General features: G+C 44.6%; 3 long non-coding RNA genes across 3 annotated transcripts in view; 1 reads left to right on the top strand and 2 right to left on the bottom strand.

Annotated features, from left to right (window-relative positions):
- Nucleotides 1-3,585: 3,585 nt before the first annotated feature.
- The window catches only part of LOC128352920 (uncharacterized), a 37,728-nt gene continuing 23,659 nt past the window's right edge, over nt 3,586-17,654 (bottom strand). Inside the window, exon 5 of the long non-coding RNA XR_008320722.1 lies at nt 3,586-5,478. This is a non-coding gene — a long non-coding RNA (uncharacterized LOC128352920). The remainder of the gene's footprint in view (nt 5,479-17,654) is intronic.
- On the bottom strand, nt 6,068-12,711 carry LOC128352996 (uncharacterized). Its single transcript, XR_008320784.1, has 2 exons — nt 12,403-12,711; nt 6,068-6,745 (listed from the first exon to the last, which is right to left on the bottom strand). It is a non-coding gene; the product is annotated as an uncharacterized LOC128352996 (long non-coding RNA).
- On the top strand, nt 12,356-15,704 carry LOC128352966 (uncharacterized). The gene is made up of 2 exons (XR_008320752.1): nt 12,356-12,636; nt 15,318-15,704. It is a non-coding gene; the product is annotated as an uncharacterized LOC128352966 (long non-coding RNA).

The raw sequence follows: 17,654 nt of genomic DNA, 5'->3' as shown, positions 1-17,654 counted from the left end.
AGCCGGCAGTCGTGTGAGCAGCCAATCCAGCCACCCAGGGCTCCCACCCTGCTCGTCTGCGGGGAGAACGGGCTTAGCCTGCTCTCCCCACAAAACTGGCAAAAGCAGGTCTCACTGATCATGAGACCCGCCTCAAAGTAATCGTTTGTTTGTTAAATGAAGACTTTATTCTAAGAACAACTCTGTCTTCTCCATCTTCTTCTTCTTCTCCTTCCCCTCCCTTTTCTTTCCAACTCCACCCCACACACTCTCTACAGAATCCCCACTGGGACAAACTTCTGATCAACAAAACTTAAAGGACTTCTAGATAGAATACAACAGTGCTGCAAGAGCAACCAGTCACCAATCCAAGATTCTGTTTCCCTCCACATTCCCACTTACTCTCCCTTGCATGCTACTTCTCAACAAGCAGCCACAAGCAATATTGTTGTTATAAAGAAGGGAGGACTAGACAACCTCAACTCTCCCCCTCAGTGCATATGCATATGGCTTTGTTATGAATGCTATTCTTTGTAAAACATTACATGCCAGTTTGAGTTGCTTAGCAGCACTTAAATATTTTCAGAACATGAAAGAAGAGGGTGAGGCTTGTATAATTGTACTAAGGCCCATGAATTCATTAGAGAGTGTCTTCTGTGGGAAAGACACCTACAAAGCATACGTAGTGCACATTGCTGGATACAGCCCATTCAGTGACTACCTAACTTTAGTTCAATAGCATTGACTGACAATGTGCCCGCTGACCTCTCCTAATCATGCAGGGGAGGTACATGGAGGTGCACACACACCCCAAATCTGGCATGATGCCCCACTGCCACACAAGGAGGGGGGAAAGGCACTCCAGGAGCTGGGAGTTAACATCTATCTCCTCTCTGGACAGACTCCACCATGTCTGGGACAGAGCTCTGGCCCTGCCCAATCCACTCAGCACCTCCCTCAACAGCCAGTCATTGGCAATTGGTGCTTCTGCTGAAGGAGCAGAAAGAGCATTCCTGGAGCTGTGAGTGTGGATCTACTTACCTCCTGAGTAGAGCTAAAGAAATACCACCACCATTGTAACTGCTACACAAGGGCCTAGGCACATACACTCTGAATGCACAATATGCACCCTGCAAAGAATGGAGTGGAAGGATCCCACATTCAGGACCTCTGTCTCTTGTGCTGTATGAGTGGAGTCAAGGGAAAATCAAGCAATTGCCAATGCATATATTTCTACCCAATTCATTCTGCAAATAATTTCTTATTCTCTGGAAAGAGGAGAGAGCATGAAGTGGGGGTATTCTGTTTCTTCCATGAAAGTGTCATCATGTACTGTATGATCATACACACATTCCAGAATGGCTCTGGCACAGGGTAAAAACAATGGGTAGGATCCAAGCTAAGCTAGTTATGACTAAGCAACACTGAAATAAATAAGACAAGTTAGTCATTGTGTAGTCTAGATTCCTGACCCACATTCTCCTTGGGATTACAGTAACACCTACAATAACACTGATAGGAATTATCCACCATTTTGAGACCCTCTGTCCCAGGTGTTTGTGCTTGGGTGTTGTAAACCACCAGGGCTTCTTCTCCCCAACACCCACACCAGAGGTGTAGCTATAATTGAACCAGGGCTCTCTCTATGCTCTCCCTTCCTGCCTCCCTGACTCAGGAGGAAGCTGCTGGTACCTGATCAGAGTGTGAGGAGTGTATGATCTTTATCCGCATAAGTGTACGAGAAAGGGCATGCTGAGCAAGGGTGACTGGGGGCAGGGAGGGCAAGCGACAAGTAGTTTGTCCCCCTCCATCTGCCCCCATGTCTGTCTCAGAACATGGGGGCACCCACCAAGAAATACATTTTGTCCTTTCTGTGCCCTCCCCTCTCAATTTTTTTCCAAGTGCCATCACTGATGCTGAGAATGTTCTGTTTTTCATCATGTCCTTACAGTTCTTCTGCAGCAAAAACATGAGGTGGGGGAAAGGAGGCAGGGGCCCCCCTGAGGGTCCATCATCACATCTTGTCCCAGGGCCCACTTAAGCCTTACTACATAAGAACACAAGAACAGCCCTGCTGGATCAGGCCCAAGGCCCATTTAGTCCAGCATCGTGTTTCACACAGTGGCCCACAAGATGCCTCTGAGAAGCCCACAGGCAAGAGGTATGTGCATGCCCTCTTACCTGCTGTTGCTCCCCTGCAACTGGTATTCAGTTACTAGTATGCTCTTGACCCAGACAGTGTACAGTAAAATGGCCACCAGTATATCTTCTTCCTTTCTGTCTGCCCTTGAGACTTTCATAGAGATGAGGAAATGCTGTTCCAATCTTCTCCAGTTCTCACCAAGATTGGCCATGAAAGAGAGAGCTGAAGGCACTTTACGACCTTCCATATCATCACGCTGGTGCAGACGATACATCAGATCGGCCCTGCCTAAGGGCCAAGGGTGTGAAGATGCACAACCTTTTCCGCACTGCCTGCACACCATTCCAGTTTTCATAATTGTGCAGGGAGGGGCAGTTAATCTGAAATACCCCCTTACACATGACAGTGAGGGGGCTATGATGTAATAAGCCCTGAAGAATGGTTGGGGGTCAGGTGGGATAAGGTTGGCCATTGCCTGTTCCTTGCAAAATAAACATTGGTTAGATTTGTTGGGGGTTGTAATTTTTATCCCCCAGTTAATTAGCAGAGCACTAAAGAAGCTACCCACTCCAGCTACAGAGTAGTTGCAGAGTTTAGTTGTTGCAGCTATTTATAGACGACACATGGAGATTCGTGTAGAACTAAATACTAAGTATTTATTGGTGATGTAGACTTTGGCAAGGAAAGACCTAACCCTAATCTATAGAACTACATAATGACTAGGTAGGGAGAGAGAGAGATGTTTCCATCTGCTCTCTAAGAGGAAAGGAAGGGATTCTGACTCTCAACAGGAAATACCTGAAGAGTCATATTAGGGGTCATAGAGTAGAGAAAGGTAGAACAGTTAGGGAGACCCTTACTCACTATCTCTATTCCCAATGCCCCTAGTGGTCATTAGGACAGTTGGTGCAAAAGATGGATGCATTGGAACTCCATCTACAACAAGATTGGCTACCTGCTTCTAGCTCTTGCTTCATGGATACCCCACCAGGGTGTTTGATGTGAAATTAGGGGGTTGATTCCACATCAAACACCCTGGTGGGGTATCCATGAAAATATCTTTTTGGCCAGGGGGAGGCCAAAAATGGTGGAGCTGAATTTGAGATATTACAGCTTGCCTAGGCCAACATAAGCCCCTTCCACACACCGAGTTGGGGCTCTACCGGAGGGGTTGCCATCTCCACCTCCTGCTGTATGGACAATCGTGGGCATGTCTGTAACAAACCTATGTGCAAACAAGCATATATATTGCAGACATGCCCACAGCCTTGCATGTAGTAGGACATGGAGCCTGCCATCACCCACCCTATGTGCAGTCAGGAGGAATAATGTGAACATCTGCACAGGAGGAAATAGGAGGAAAGATCTGAACCAAGGATTTCCCAGCTCATACGCATAGCCACTACACCTCAGTAGGCATAGGGCAAATCAAAATAAAAATTCAAGTTTTCATTTCAGAAAAGCGTATTTGCATCAGATATTTATCAGAAAGGAAAACAACTCTTGAAGCTTTTGAGAATGTTTATGGTATCCATCCAGACCGGTACCCTTCTTCAAGCATTTCAACTTTGATTTTCCTTCTTTACTTTGATATAATGCCCACTAAATGACCTTACTGAAGTCTGCAAAATTAAAGGTGGCCGTGATCTGATGCAGGCCATCTGAAGCTGGAATCAGTACAATCCAACCGATAAGAACGTCACGGCCAAAACATTCACTCTAGCTTGGCTTTCATTGGCTGCTGCTGCTGCCACATACATGTTACAGTATTCCAGCGTTGTCATATGCAAGGGTCAGGAGACACTCATAATCTGGCATCATTTTACATATCTGCAAAGTGCAGCACATCAAAATCCCTGGTACCATTAAACGGCTGTTAAAAGCCTGTAATGACACCACGTGTTGCTTCAGATGACATTCATTTCCAGCCACCTAAGGTTTGGCTGCAACTCCTCTTCTGAACCCAAATACATATGTTGGTTTAATGACACTATAAATAAAATTGCCTAGCATACCAGAGCAATTGGTTTCAATAAGGAGTCCTGACTTGTTTGAAGAATGCACTGAGTTTTCACATTGGCACCACAAATATTTTTCTGGGAAGAATGTGTGCATCTTTGCAGCACTCAGCAACTGAATCTTCTCTTTGATTCATGGTGAGGGGTTTCCTGGCTGTTAACATACTCCCAGACACTTTCACCGGATTGGTGCCGGAAGAGCATATTGGTGAGAATATTGGTGATATGAAGGGTGAGCATATTGGTGGTATGAAGGGTGAGCATATTGGTGTTGAATATGTATATTAGTGTCTTGGAGCAAAGGCAGGAACCTTGACCATGTGGGTGTGAAGACCATCAGACATGACCTCCATATCCCTTCCACATGTGCCTTTTTAAAAAACACAGGTTGAATGCTTGCATGGAGCTACAGCCATTTGTCTTCAGGGCAAAGAATATGTTTTCAAGCTACATTCAGAAATGTATGTCTCCCTTCACTCTTCAAGTCAGTTAGCCCATTAACTGGGATCTAGGCAAGTCCAAACTTCACTGGATGGTGCTCAGTCTACATAATACCCCGTGTAGTATAATTACTTTTTGTGGCAAGATATAAGCCTTTATTAAGGCCAGAAGATAATAATATCAAATGTATGGCAGGGACCCACAAATTAAGACTTAGCTCACTAGCCAGCCATTATTTGTGGTTGCCACCAATCCCCTCTCTTCCCTCAGATCCTTTTCTGGCACAAAGGCAGAGGTCTTAGGAGATAAGTGGGTCTTCTGTCCTTTGCACTGGGATAGGGAGATGGTAAGAAACAATGGGATCCATCGCCTACTGCTCAGAAAGGATTCCTGCCATCTCTTACTTTCTCAAACATGGTATGAGACCTCTGGGAAGGAGATCTGTGTGGTGTTGGGTGTCCTGCTTGTCAGAAAGCTGGCAGCACTCACCACCTGTGAGTTGGCAAGTAGATTTGTATATGCCTCTGTATGAATGACTCCTATCTCAGCTGTATGCATCCTTTGTGCAGCATCATTAGATTCACAGAATGGATTGATTTGTTTCCACATCACGCAAAGTTCTGAAAGTGATGCCCTGTTATCTTTCTGACTGTATTCACTCAGGCCCTCTGGCACTTGCTCATTTCCAACTCAAGCAAACCCCCATGCTGTTTGGAATGGACACAGAGTGGGAGCAACACAGCACATGAAAGCTTAAGAAAAATCTCATGCTTGTGTTTACTGTTTCCCACAGATAAAATACCAGTATTCTGCCACCAAATGGAAATCAATCTTGTCCTTTTAGCTTGCAGCGGCTGAAGTCATTCTCCTCCTCTCCTTACCTCAGGAGCTCCAGCTCTGTGAGAAAAGGAAAACAGCTAAGCTGTAAAAGGATCTACGAGAGTGCCATCCCACTGCTAAATAGGTTTTGTTTACTACACTGCCAGCTGTGAAGAGCTTAACATAAAATTACCTTCCAAAATCTTCAGCCCAGAGCCCTGCAAAGTTGTAGAGGTCCCGCTTTCCTGATTGTGAGTTGCTGTGGCACAGCTCCACGCCACAGCGACTCATGAGGAGACCCCCGACCACGAGGCAACAACAAGCCTCCTGGCATTGAGGGTCTCCCCAGAATGCCCCACACACTCACATGGGGCATCCTGGGACTTCCGGAGGCCGGGGCCCCCCCAATCCCTACCACCCCTACTGGATCCATGATGGAGCCGGTAATCGTGTGGCTGGCCAATCCAGCCACCCAGGGAGGGCGTCGCACTCATGTGCGGGGAGAGCAGGCCAAGCTGGCTCTCTCCGCCAAACCCTCCTTGGCTCTCCACACTGCTTGTGTGGAGAGCCTCTTAGTGTCTCTAAGGTTTAGACAGACCATACGCTCTAGATGTATTCATAAGAAAACCAAACAAAATTCAGAATAAAAGGGCCTTTTTCATGTTCACTCTAATAAAAACTTTCTTTTTTTACTAAGTGGATGCATCCTCGGATTTTTAAAAGAATACACGTCTCATTTAGAGTTACAAAACAGATTCAATAAACAGACATCAGTAGTGATAAGGAAAGAGAAAACTTTGAAATTCACACATATGCTTGAAGTTAGGGAACTGCTCCATCCAAGAGAAGGTTGGGCATAGTTAAAGGTGGTTTGTTTCTCCTTCTTGTTAGGGAGGATTATTGCATCCCTGACAAATAATAAAATGTTGTTCTTTGTACTAGGATAAACCCAACATTCTTATAGGCTGGGAAAGGAAAGTCTTCAAATCAGATTATTAAGTCAAAATATTATCACTTAAGAAGCTGAACAGTGTTTCTCTCTCATCTTTCAAAATCTCCAGTTGTGCCTCACTTGGAGTAACTACTGTAACAGAAAATTTTGATTGTGCCATGACCTTGAGAAAATCGCCATGCTTAAATCTAGAGTGTAATGCACAACACAATGAGCTACTGTACAGTTGGCGGACTTCAGGTTTTTAGCTTGAGGTCTTGGAGGAGGGCTATGTTTGACCCTCTGGGCCGGCAGCCCCATCTCCAGTTGCCCAACACATCAGCCACTTCTCCCCTCCTCCATTCAGAACTGTGTGTGTGCCACTGGCATGCTGCACCATCTCTTCCAGCTTGCCTGAAAGGAGATGAGGCAGTAGATTCTGGGTGGGAACAACAACAAATATTTATATACTGCTTTTCAACAATGCTAAAATCATTGTAAACCGCTTAGAGAGCTCCGGCTATAGAGCGGTGTATAAATGTAAGTGTTATTGCTATTGCTATTGCTAAAAGTTTCCAAAGCGGTTTACATAGAGAAATAATAAATAAATAAGATGGATCCCTGTCCCCAAAGAGCTCACAATCAAAAAAGAAACGTAAGATAGAGGCCAGCAACAGTCACTGGAGAGGTACTGTGCTGGGGGTGGTTAGGAGGATCACCACGTTAAAAAGGTGCCTCTTTGCCCAGGTAGCAGGGGAAGTGTCAATTTCTTGTTATGACTATTATTTAAGATATTTATACTCAGTTTTTTTCTTATTCAAAATGTTCACAAAGCAGTTTGCATGGCAAAAGGAATGAGAAGATGGTTTGCAAAGGGGCTCACAATACAAGCTAGCAAAAATATGACATCGCCAGGTCCCGCCTCTTGAATCTCAGGGTCAAGGGTGCCTCCGACCTGGCAAACCTACAATTAGCACATGTACTTGGGGGCCTAAGGATGAGAAGCAGTTTTCAGCTTCGACCAAGAAATTGAGTCCGAATGTGTTGTTCACCTAACTAAACCTTTTATACAAATACACTGAACAAAACCCCAACACCTTTTTTAAAAAGAAAAGAAAAGTCACTCTGAGAGGAGGAAAATGAGAGCAGAGAAGGACTGGGGGATCTTAACCTTTTTCTCAGTTTGGAGTGGATCTTTCTACTGTAAATCATCCTTCAAGCTGCTTGTCCTCTAGTAGAATTCCATGTATTGGGAAACCCCAGGGAGCAGGGAAGCGGCTATGGAGGGCCATTTGGAGGGCAGAAGTTGTAGGCAGGGAAAGGCTCAAGCACCCACACCCTTACTTCTCTGTTCTTAGTTACCCCCTCCCAAAGTAGCTTTTCCAAAAGTGGCTGTTAGGATTTTGTTACAAATTTTTTTCATGTAAGATTTCGTCAGGCCCTCTTGTAGACAAGACATGCAGAGTCCTGGCTGCAGCTGAGGACTTGAGAGAGGCAAGCACAGAAGAGTGTTGTGTCCACTGTCTGAGAGCTGAATCCCATGGAGGGTGGAAACAGCAATCTAGGACAGCTGTGAGTATGCTTAGTATTAATATCAAATATAATGATAATTCAAAACAGAATCTTTTGGGTACAGATCTGAGCTGTGGAAGCCAAGTTATGAAATGATATTAGCATCTGGATCTTAGAAGCAGCTAAGGATAAGCCTGCCAGCATTTGCCATATGTTGCCTCTGCAGAGAATATTTAAATACGTAAACACGAGTTAATAAATTCATGAAGAGCACTAAGAGATAAATACTTCTCCCTGTGCTAGTGGCATGGCAAATTATCAAAACAGACAAGTCCAAATGGAAACTCAAACTGTGAAAAGCAGATGTAAAATTCCAGAATACTCTCCTTTCCCCCCGCTTATCTAACTTTGAGAAGCAAGCAAACATAAATTCATCAGGCCAAACATTTGTGACAGTCTTATCTCATACCAAATGTTACCAGCTAAATGTAGTTGCCAAAGTTCTTCCAGTTTATTCCTTAAAAAGAAATTTTAAGGGGTTTCCCCTCTTGTGGTTTGAAGCATTCCACAGACCATGTCTTTGCTTTCTAATGCAAGCAGCAGAGATGATTATTTAAAACATCATCCAAGGCATGTAATATGGAGATGTTTTTTTCAATTAGTTACGTATTAATGGCCTTTTATGTATATCTCATCTCTCTGATGCTCAAAGTGCTTCCAACAAATTAATTGTTACTTTAACCACAGAAATACAGTAAGACAATAGAATTAGCAGCAGTAATATGGAGTCAAATGTCCACTCAGCAGTCACTGGCTTTTTGGAAGAGGTACATTTTCCATTCTATCTGAAAAACAGCAAGAGCTCTAGAGAAGCTATGAACTTCATTGGGAAAGTCATTCTACGCCCTTGCATAACCCCAGGAAAGGCTCAGTTCCTTGCCACAGATGTCCTCGCTTCACACAGGGTGGGCATACGGAACAGAGGGTCACCTGATGAAAACCCAGCCAGCCATGGCTGGGCTCATATGATTACTGTACACTGCTTGAGAATCAAGACACTAGAAGTAAAAGTGTGGGTGTGGCCAGTGAAAGGGGTGTGGCCAGTGCAGGCAGCACTAGTAGTGTGCATGGAACTGGCGCTTGCCAGTTCGAAGGTGGGGGGGATAGCTTTAAGGACCAGGGACAGTGCTCTTCCCCCCCCCACCAATCGCATTTCCTCCACTGGCACTGTGTCTAAAAATTGGACCGCAGGGTGACAGCGTACCTCCTTGCCACCCCGGTATGCATCAGACCGGATGTACCCGGAAGTACTTAGTGCACTGTACGCGTGCACATGCAACCAAGCACTTCCAGGTACTTCCAGTCCAACATGCACCAGGGCAGCAAGGAGGTATGCTGCCGCCCTGCAGGACTGTTTTTAGACACAGTGCTGGTGAGGGAAGCACGGCAGGGTGGTGAAGAGTAAGAGCACCCTCCCCGGTCCTTAAAACTATTCCCCCAATCTTCGAACCGGCTGAACCACCGGACCTTCAGTCCAGTTTGGAGGTCCATAAAAGGGCCTCCAAACCGGTTTGTGCACATCCCTAGGCAGCACCAACACTGAAGCTGGCACTGACCAAATGAAAATGTAGAACTGATAACTAAGCCCTGCTGCAGCAAGCACTGGTGCCTATTCTTTCTCTATATCTTATTGTACATCCCCCTTACAAGGCAGGACAGCATCAGTCATACTAGCAAGGGTTCATTCCTCCAATGGGTCAACAGTGCCCACCTCTACTGTACATAGATCAGTTTGTATAGACAAGACAATAAATAGATACAAAACAAATATTAAAATAGCAATGTTCTGACACTAGTGGGAATATTTCATTCTCCCAGGATATTGTACAGATGACCTTAAAAGTATCATATTTCAATGAAAAGCTTTCAAAGAGAAACTCCAGTGGTCTATGAGAGATTCTGTTGACTATGGATGACTACTGATTCTTTTCTGTTTTAAAATTTTAATAAGCAACTATTTATATGACACAGGTTCTATGTGCTGTACGCGTAGTAGTTCCAAGTGACTCTTTGTTATGGCTGGCGCCAACAATAATTTCAAGGGAGCTGATAAGGCACACATAAGTAGTACCATCAGTGTATATGCATCAATATGACATGCCAAAGAGAACTTTTGGAAGACAGATGAGTTTCTTCAAAGCATTTACTGAGAATCTTCCTATTGAAATGATTCTGCATCAGGCTCAGGAGAGTTCGTTCTTTAGTAATTTGGGGGCATTTTCACTTATTATCCATAGATTCTTTTTTTTTTGGACTTACCCAATTTGGGGAGGAAGATAGGGCAAACAGGTGTATCTTTTATTCGAGTTTACATTTAAACAGAATGTGAGATCAAGGTGATCTGGATGTTAGGCAATATTGCTTTACCAGGGCCAGCTCCAATATCCTGTTTCCAACAGATCAGCTCCATTCACAAACATGTGGCGTGGGATCTGGATCCCCGTGTGAGATACCACACTACTACAGTATGAACACCGGAATCATGTAGCACAAAGGCAATTACATGGATTCTTCTCACCAAATTGTCAGCTGATCAGGACGAAAGGTAACCGACAGGTGAAAAGAATACATACAATAGCTCAATCCACATTGTACCAATATTCAGAAATTTCCATAATGGCATGCACTCTTGATAAGGTAAAATGGCTTCCACACCACTAGCAGTATGCATGAGGGGCCATGTGTAAAACATATGAGACCCACTGGATCAAAAGCCTCAGAGTTTGTTCCACAAATAAAAGAAGGACTGACTGCTGAATATTAAAATTTAAGCCCCAACCCCCTATTCAAATTACTCTTTTGTTCTACCATGTCGCTGTTTTAGCTAAGGTCTTGCATACTGTGTAGAGCAAACTACTGCAATCACCCTGTTATGTGAAAAGCCCTGAAGCTCATGAATATCTTGACATATACTGGTTTGCAGATAGATCAATTAAGAAGATCAAAAATGGTGTTTTGGGAAGAATGGCCTTGACAGCATATGAACACATTAATAGAAGAACAAGTGCCCTCAGCCAATGAGACAAAGCAGTACGCCCTGCAAACAAATATGCACAAAGGACAGAGGTTGCTGACAGGTATGAAATCATTCAGAGCCAAACAGACTGCTCCAAGATTCTAAAGCAATTTCATAACTGAGTAATAGAATACAGCAGGGTATGCGCCATGCTATATCATAATCTGAATGGAATGCTAGGAGGTCATTCAAGCAGCCTGCTCACCAGTCTTACAGAAATGCCTCTTACAGACTTAGATGGGTTGCAAAATGAGTATGGCTGTGTGATTGCAGGAGTCTGAAATTTACAATTCAGAGTAGGAGTTGCTCCTTCCTGAGCCAAAGAGCCCATCGCTTATTGGCTGAAAGTGTTTAGTTCTCAAACATCTGTCGTTTCAGGACTAGGTGGCCATTTTGAAATTTGTGGCATCTATTTCCCTTCAGTTAAGACAGACCAATTAACCCCAAAATTATCTCTAACAGATTGCATAACATTTTCTTTAAATGTGAGCTGCAACTGAAAATAAGGATCCCCTGGCAGGAGACCAATAGCCACAATAACAAACTGACAATGGACACTGATTTTGTAGATTTGCTTGCAATTTCTATACAAGGATTTTAAAGGAATCATTTCAGATCAATAATGTTGATGGTCTTTTCAGATAAATCCACCGTTTTATGTAATAAGGGGTGCTTCAGAGTTCAAGCAATGCAAAGGACATCTTCATTAAATTTCATGACATATTACATCTTACTGGTGAGCAAAATACACCTAGAGAAATTCAGTTCCACAAGTCTACATTTGGAAAGCGGGACCTGCAGTCTTCTAATTAGCAAACCCATCTTCCCAGTCGTAACAACAGCTGTCTTAAGTGTGTTGTAGGTACCTTGCACTCCACTAATAGTGCCTTCTATCACACAAAAAACAGCTCCTTTAAAAGGCCAAACAATGTGCCCATATAATCCATTGCTTAGCTCAAACAAAACAAGTTTTCTCTGGTGGATCAGTAAGGTCGTATATGTGACTGACTATTGCGAAAGATACATCGAAATAGGAACTTTCCAGAACATGGAATATAAACAAACTAGCAGACCCTGCACAGAGCATCTGTGCGCTCTTTGGGGCCGGTGGTTACCTCTCCCCCCCGCACACACACACACACCTTCTGGCCCAGTCTCTACTTCCAGGCCCAGCCTCCTCTCCTCCCCATTGTCACTTCTGCCCCACACACACACTTTCTCCCCACCCCTCCTGGGCCTTGCCTCCACAGCTGGGCTGGGCCTGCCTCTGCCTCTGGCCTCTGCTGCCAGGCCTGCCGCTGCCGTGGCGACCAATCCTCCTGGGTGCGCCTCAGCCAATCAGGCCCGTCTGCCACCCAGCCAATCAGCTGGGCACTGGGAAGGCACACCCAGGAGAATGATATATATAGATTTCAAACATAGGAAAGAGGGGAAAGAACCATTTACTTTGTCTGATAGAGCTAGAGAAGGGTTTTTTACTTACTCAGACAGAGAGCACAGCTTATCTAAGCAACTGTCCTTAGGTTCTACTGCATCTGGGCCTAGGATTGTTCACTATACAGACCTAACTGCTCGCACAGACAGGTTTCTACTGCAATAAGGCGAAGCCCATTAGTTTACTCATCTAGCCTTCTCATCCTGAGGGGTTCTGGATTTTTCTCTTAAAGAGGCAGTACACAGCAGTTGCTCCTGGTTCAGTTCTCTACTTTAATGACTGGTAATCTGAAACTTATTGTTTGTCTGTTGTCTGTTGTATTTGACTGTTTTCATGTTGTAAACTGCCTTAGGCACTTTTTTGAAAGTAGAAAGGCAAGGATGTACATATTTTAATGATATATAAATTGGACCGGGTCTCACGATCAGTGAGACCTGGTTTCCTCGGGTGAGCAGGAAGAGTGGGCTAAGCCCGCTCTCCCCGCTCACGAGCAGGCAGGGAGCCCTGGGCGGCCGGATCGGCTGCCCACATAATGGCTGACTCTGAGACGGAGCTGGCGGGGGTGGGGGGGAGCAGGGGCTGCGCAGCCCCCGCAAGCCCCAGTATGCCCTGCGCGAGTGTGCAGGGCATACTGGGGAGACCCCTGGAGCCGGGAGGTGGCTTTTCGCCTACCGGCCGGGGGTCTACTCATGAGTAGGCACCGCACGAAGGCACAGCGCGGCTACTCATGATCATAAAAAACAGGTTTGCTGGAGCGCTCGCTCCGCAAACCTGCTTTTTACCAGGGGTTCTCGAGCGGGTTACCCGCTCAAGAACCACCGGGCTCGGCTGCGAGCCCGGTGGTTCTTACGGTCAACACAAATCGGGCTAGCCTCTGCTAGCCCGATTTTTGTTGATCGTGAGAATCGCCCCACTTTATAGCAGTCCACTCTCTGTAAAGAAATTAAGCCTTTGTCTCAGAGCCAGATTAGATTAGATAATTTATTTATGATCATAGACCAAAATCAGAGCCAGTTTACGTGAGGAGGAAAAGTGCTGAGTCACCCCTGCTTGAGCCGCCTGTGGGTTTCCCTTTTTAAAAAAACAAACAAAAAACTTTTAACTTTAGACCTTCGGTAGATTAAAAATGCTGCCACCAGACACTCATTTATCAGAAACTGGACAGCCTGGGCTGGAGTGCTACAGCCTAGACTTCTCTCTTTATCTTACCATTGGGCAAATACAAAAGCCTTCCACGTGTATGCCTACACATGGTGAGAAAACAAGGTAGCTGGCTTTAGCGGTCCTGTTGGGGCTTTTTACTCTAGGGGCTCCCCCTAGCCTTCCAGAGTAAATCAAACACTCTGAGGCTGTTCTCATGATGGGGGGAAACTGGGAGCCCCCTATGTAAACCACTTTGGGAACTTTCTTGAAAAGTGGTATATAAATATTCATCTTCCCAGGTGTCAGAAATTGGAATGGGCATGGAAAGAAGCCATTGTATCATTCATCACCAGCCACCCCATAAGCAATATACAATAAGTGCCCACAACATGCATGAAACATCAGTCTACCCAGCCACTGTGCACTGTGTCAAGAATCCATGGCAAAATATTTTAGCCTCTGAATGCTTGGAAAATGCATCATCCCCAGAACAGAAACCCTACTGCAAGGGAAGGCATCTAGATTTTTTAAAATGATGCTGAACTGAACCTCTATAGACAGGGAAGTATGGCTAGGTCCTAAAAAGAATAGTCCGGAAGGTGATCAGGGGCCCCTTTTCAAATTCCATATCCCATTTTCATATTCCAACACATAGCAAAATGGTCTCAAGGGGGAAAGGGTAAGAGATTTCCACATTCAACTGCAAACATTGCAATGTATTTAAGGAATATTTATTGCAGTTACTTTTAAGTACTAGATACTTTTATTCAAGCTATATATTTAAATACATGCTGTAACACCTGTATAGTTAAGGTGAGGTGTAAAAACTGTATTCCACCATATACATTCTGTTGGTCATAAAATACAAATCGTCCATCCAATCCACCAAAAGTTTGGTATGGAACAACTCGGTGACATTGGAAGTGACTGAGGATGCTGCACCTGTTGATATGCTGCTTGAATGAATCCCTCCCAAGCTCTATACCAGGTTGAAAGACCAAGGTAAAGTGTGGATGCATGGAGCCTTATTTGTAATGCGTAGTTTGCGTTTCTGCATACACAGCATGGAAGTGTGTGTGTGAGAGAGGAAGAGGGAGAGAGAGTCATATTTCAGTCATATTTCAGCATATAGTACCAGAAGTCTTGTTAGCCTATTCTTTGCATTTAACAGGCCTATTCACATGTTATGTTCAACACCATGTACAATCTGTGTACAGTGTATACACATTACAGATCTGTATACATATACAATTATTCACAATTATGTTGTTGTACATTTCCTGTTTCCTGCATTTGAGAGGTTCCGTATACAAGTTCAGTTTTACAATGAACACATGTCCAGTCATTCACACCAAAACACCTCCATGTATACAGACACCTGAACGCAGGTAGAACATAATGAGGTGATTCTCACGGCTGCCAAAAAGCGGGCTAAGGGAGCCTAGCCCGCTTTTTGGCGGTCGTGTGCTGCAACGGGCGCCACGCGGTTCCTGGGAGGAAACCCCACTAATTCCCCCTTCCCTTAGCCCAGGTTAATGGAGTGAGCACTCTGCTAGCCCAGGTTTTTTGGTCATGTGTTGCTACGCCGCAGCTTCGCACCACAACAACACATGAGGAGACCCCCGGCCGGGAGGCTGCCAGCAGCCTCCTGGGCTCAGGGGTCTCTCCAGGATGCTCGCACGGGGCATCCTGGAACTTCCGGGGACCGCGCAGCCCCCGATCCCCGCAGCCCCCACTGAGTCTCTGATGATACTCTCTGATGATAATAATACTACTACAATGATACGCTGTATTCTTACAGTTTGTCCTTTTCCTCTTAGGTATCAGATCCTGTAAGAAAGAACATTTAACCATGCTGAAGTCAGAGTTAAGCAAGAATTATTCGGCATGGATCTCTGAGGCCATCTGATACTGACCTGGGGGTTTTGCTTATGGCCAAGTTACTACTACATGCTATTCTTAGCACTTGGAAACAATTTGGGATAAGAAAAGTTGATGAGCCAACGAGGCATCTTAAATTTGCAGCTTGTTGGAGCAAAAGAGATCACTGAGCAACGTGATAACATTGGCAGGAGAAACCACCATTCTCAAATGTCCAGCCAGTATCAAAATGAATGAGCTGTTAATAAGCAGAATGCTCTGGACTCACTTCAAGATCACTGACAGTTCACCAGACCTTATTATATTATAATATTATTATTATTGTATTATATTGTATTATGATTAAGATTTTATATATCACTTTTTAACAAAAGAAGTTCTCAAAGCAGTTTACATAGCAAAAGAAATGAAATAAGTGAAAAGATTCCCTTAAAACCTTAAAAGGACACTGAAGCCATTATATTTCAGCATACAGGTAACTTTGTCAATTAGTGCTGTACATTGGAACTAGAGGTGTGTGAGCTGGCTCAGTTCGAGCTAGGTTCAACGTTGAGCCAGCTCGGCTCAGTGGGTTTGGAGTCTAATCTAACCAAGCCAGTTTGGAGATATACTGGTAAAGGGGAATCAGGTGGAGATATTATTATTATTTATTTATTCAATTTCTATACCACCCTTCCAAAAATGGCTCAGGGCAGTTTACACAGAGAAATAATAAATAAATAAGATGGCTCCCTGTCCGCAAAGGGCTCATAATCTAAAAAGAAACATAAGATAGAGACCAGCAACAGTCACTGGAGGTACTATGCTGGGGGTGGATAGGGCCAGTTACTCTCCCAGATATACTGATAATGGGGAATACAGGGGCAGGGGGGCTGTCCTAGAAGGAGTGAACTTAATTCTCACAAACACCAGCTGAAGCTGTGGCTGCAATGACCACAGGAGGGGGAGGTGGGAGTGGCTTCCCATCCACTGCTGCTGGCCTCCCCCTGAGTAGGCCCAGCCAGCGGCAGCCCCATTAGGGCCTTCTCTGGCCCGGTACAGACCTCTGTGCATGCACAGGGGCCATGTTCATTATCTGCATGCATGCGAAGACCATTTACATGACCACACAGTTTATGTGACCACCCAATAAGCTTTAGCACCTCTCCCAGTGCTATAGGGAGGCGACCATTCTGAACACGGCCCTCCCTGTGCAATTGTACACTCTTCTGGCACCAGCGGGGCTCCTCTTCTGTGGGAACCAAAAACATGCAGGGCTGGTTGGACAGCTGTGTTCGGAAGCTACGTAAGGACAGTTGGGAACTATAGTTCCTCCCAGAGGTATCCCCATGGGCTTCCCAACTCCCCATATTTCCACAGAAGAGCCATCCCAGCACCATAAATGTGTTGAACTGCATGGAGAGGGCCAATGTAGGTGCAGCTGCCTCCCCACACTTGGGGAGTGCTACAGATGCTTTGGGATTGGACATCCAATGTAGGTCCCTATTGACAATAATGCCTGTATGGAACCTCTCTCTTCAGAGGCAATATGGCATTGAATACCAGCTGCTGGGGAGTGATGCTGTCCACTTCTTCATGCCCTGCTTGTAATTTTCCCCAACGCTGAACACTGGCTGAACACTGTAAGGAGACAGTTATCAGACCAAGTTGCCCCTGGGCCGGACCCTGTATGTAACATTTTAACTTTGAAAAGGGTTATTTAACATTTGTAACAGAATATTTAAAATTTGCACTTATTTTTTAGATGTATTTGTTCAATTTCTACACCGCCTTTCATAAGACATCCCAAGGCGGTTTACAAAATTTAAAATACAATAAAACTCCATAAAAATCACATTAAAATATTAAAATCAATTAAAACAATAAAAACCATAAAAGTTTGTGATTATGTCATCCACCCCGATCCAAGATGGTAGACGCATAAGCTTTTGAGGTGCAAGTGGGCTAACTTGTGAACCACTTAACTGATTTGAACCAAATGTGCTACAGCTGTAGGGACACTTAAGGACACCTCAGTGACCTAGATTGTGACAATGTCATCCAACCCAATTCAAGATGGCGGACATGTAAACTTTTGAGGCGCCAGTGCACTAACTTGTGGACAGTCTAACTGATTTGAACCAAATTTGCTACAGCTGTATGGACACATAGAGATGTCCCAATGATGTAGTTTGTGATGATGCCATCCATCTTGATCCAAGATGATGGATATGTGAACATTTGAGGTGCAAGAGATCTAACTTGTAAACCTCGATTTGAACCAAATTTAGTCCAAT

The sequence above is a fragment of the Hemicordylus capensis genome, chromosome 1 (genome assembly GCF_027244095.1).
Source record: "Hemicordylus capensis ecotype Gifberg chromosome 1, rHemCap1.1.pri, whole genome shotgun sequence".
Taxonomy (NCBI): Eukaryota; Metazoa; Chordata; class Lepidosauria; order Squamata; family Cordylidae; genus Hemicordylus; species Hemicordylus capensis.
This window is presented reverse-complemented; position numbering and strand designations above follow the sequence as displayed.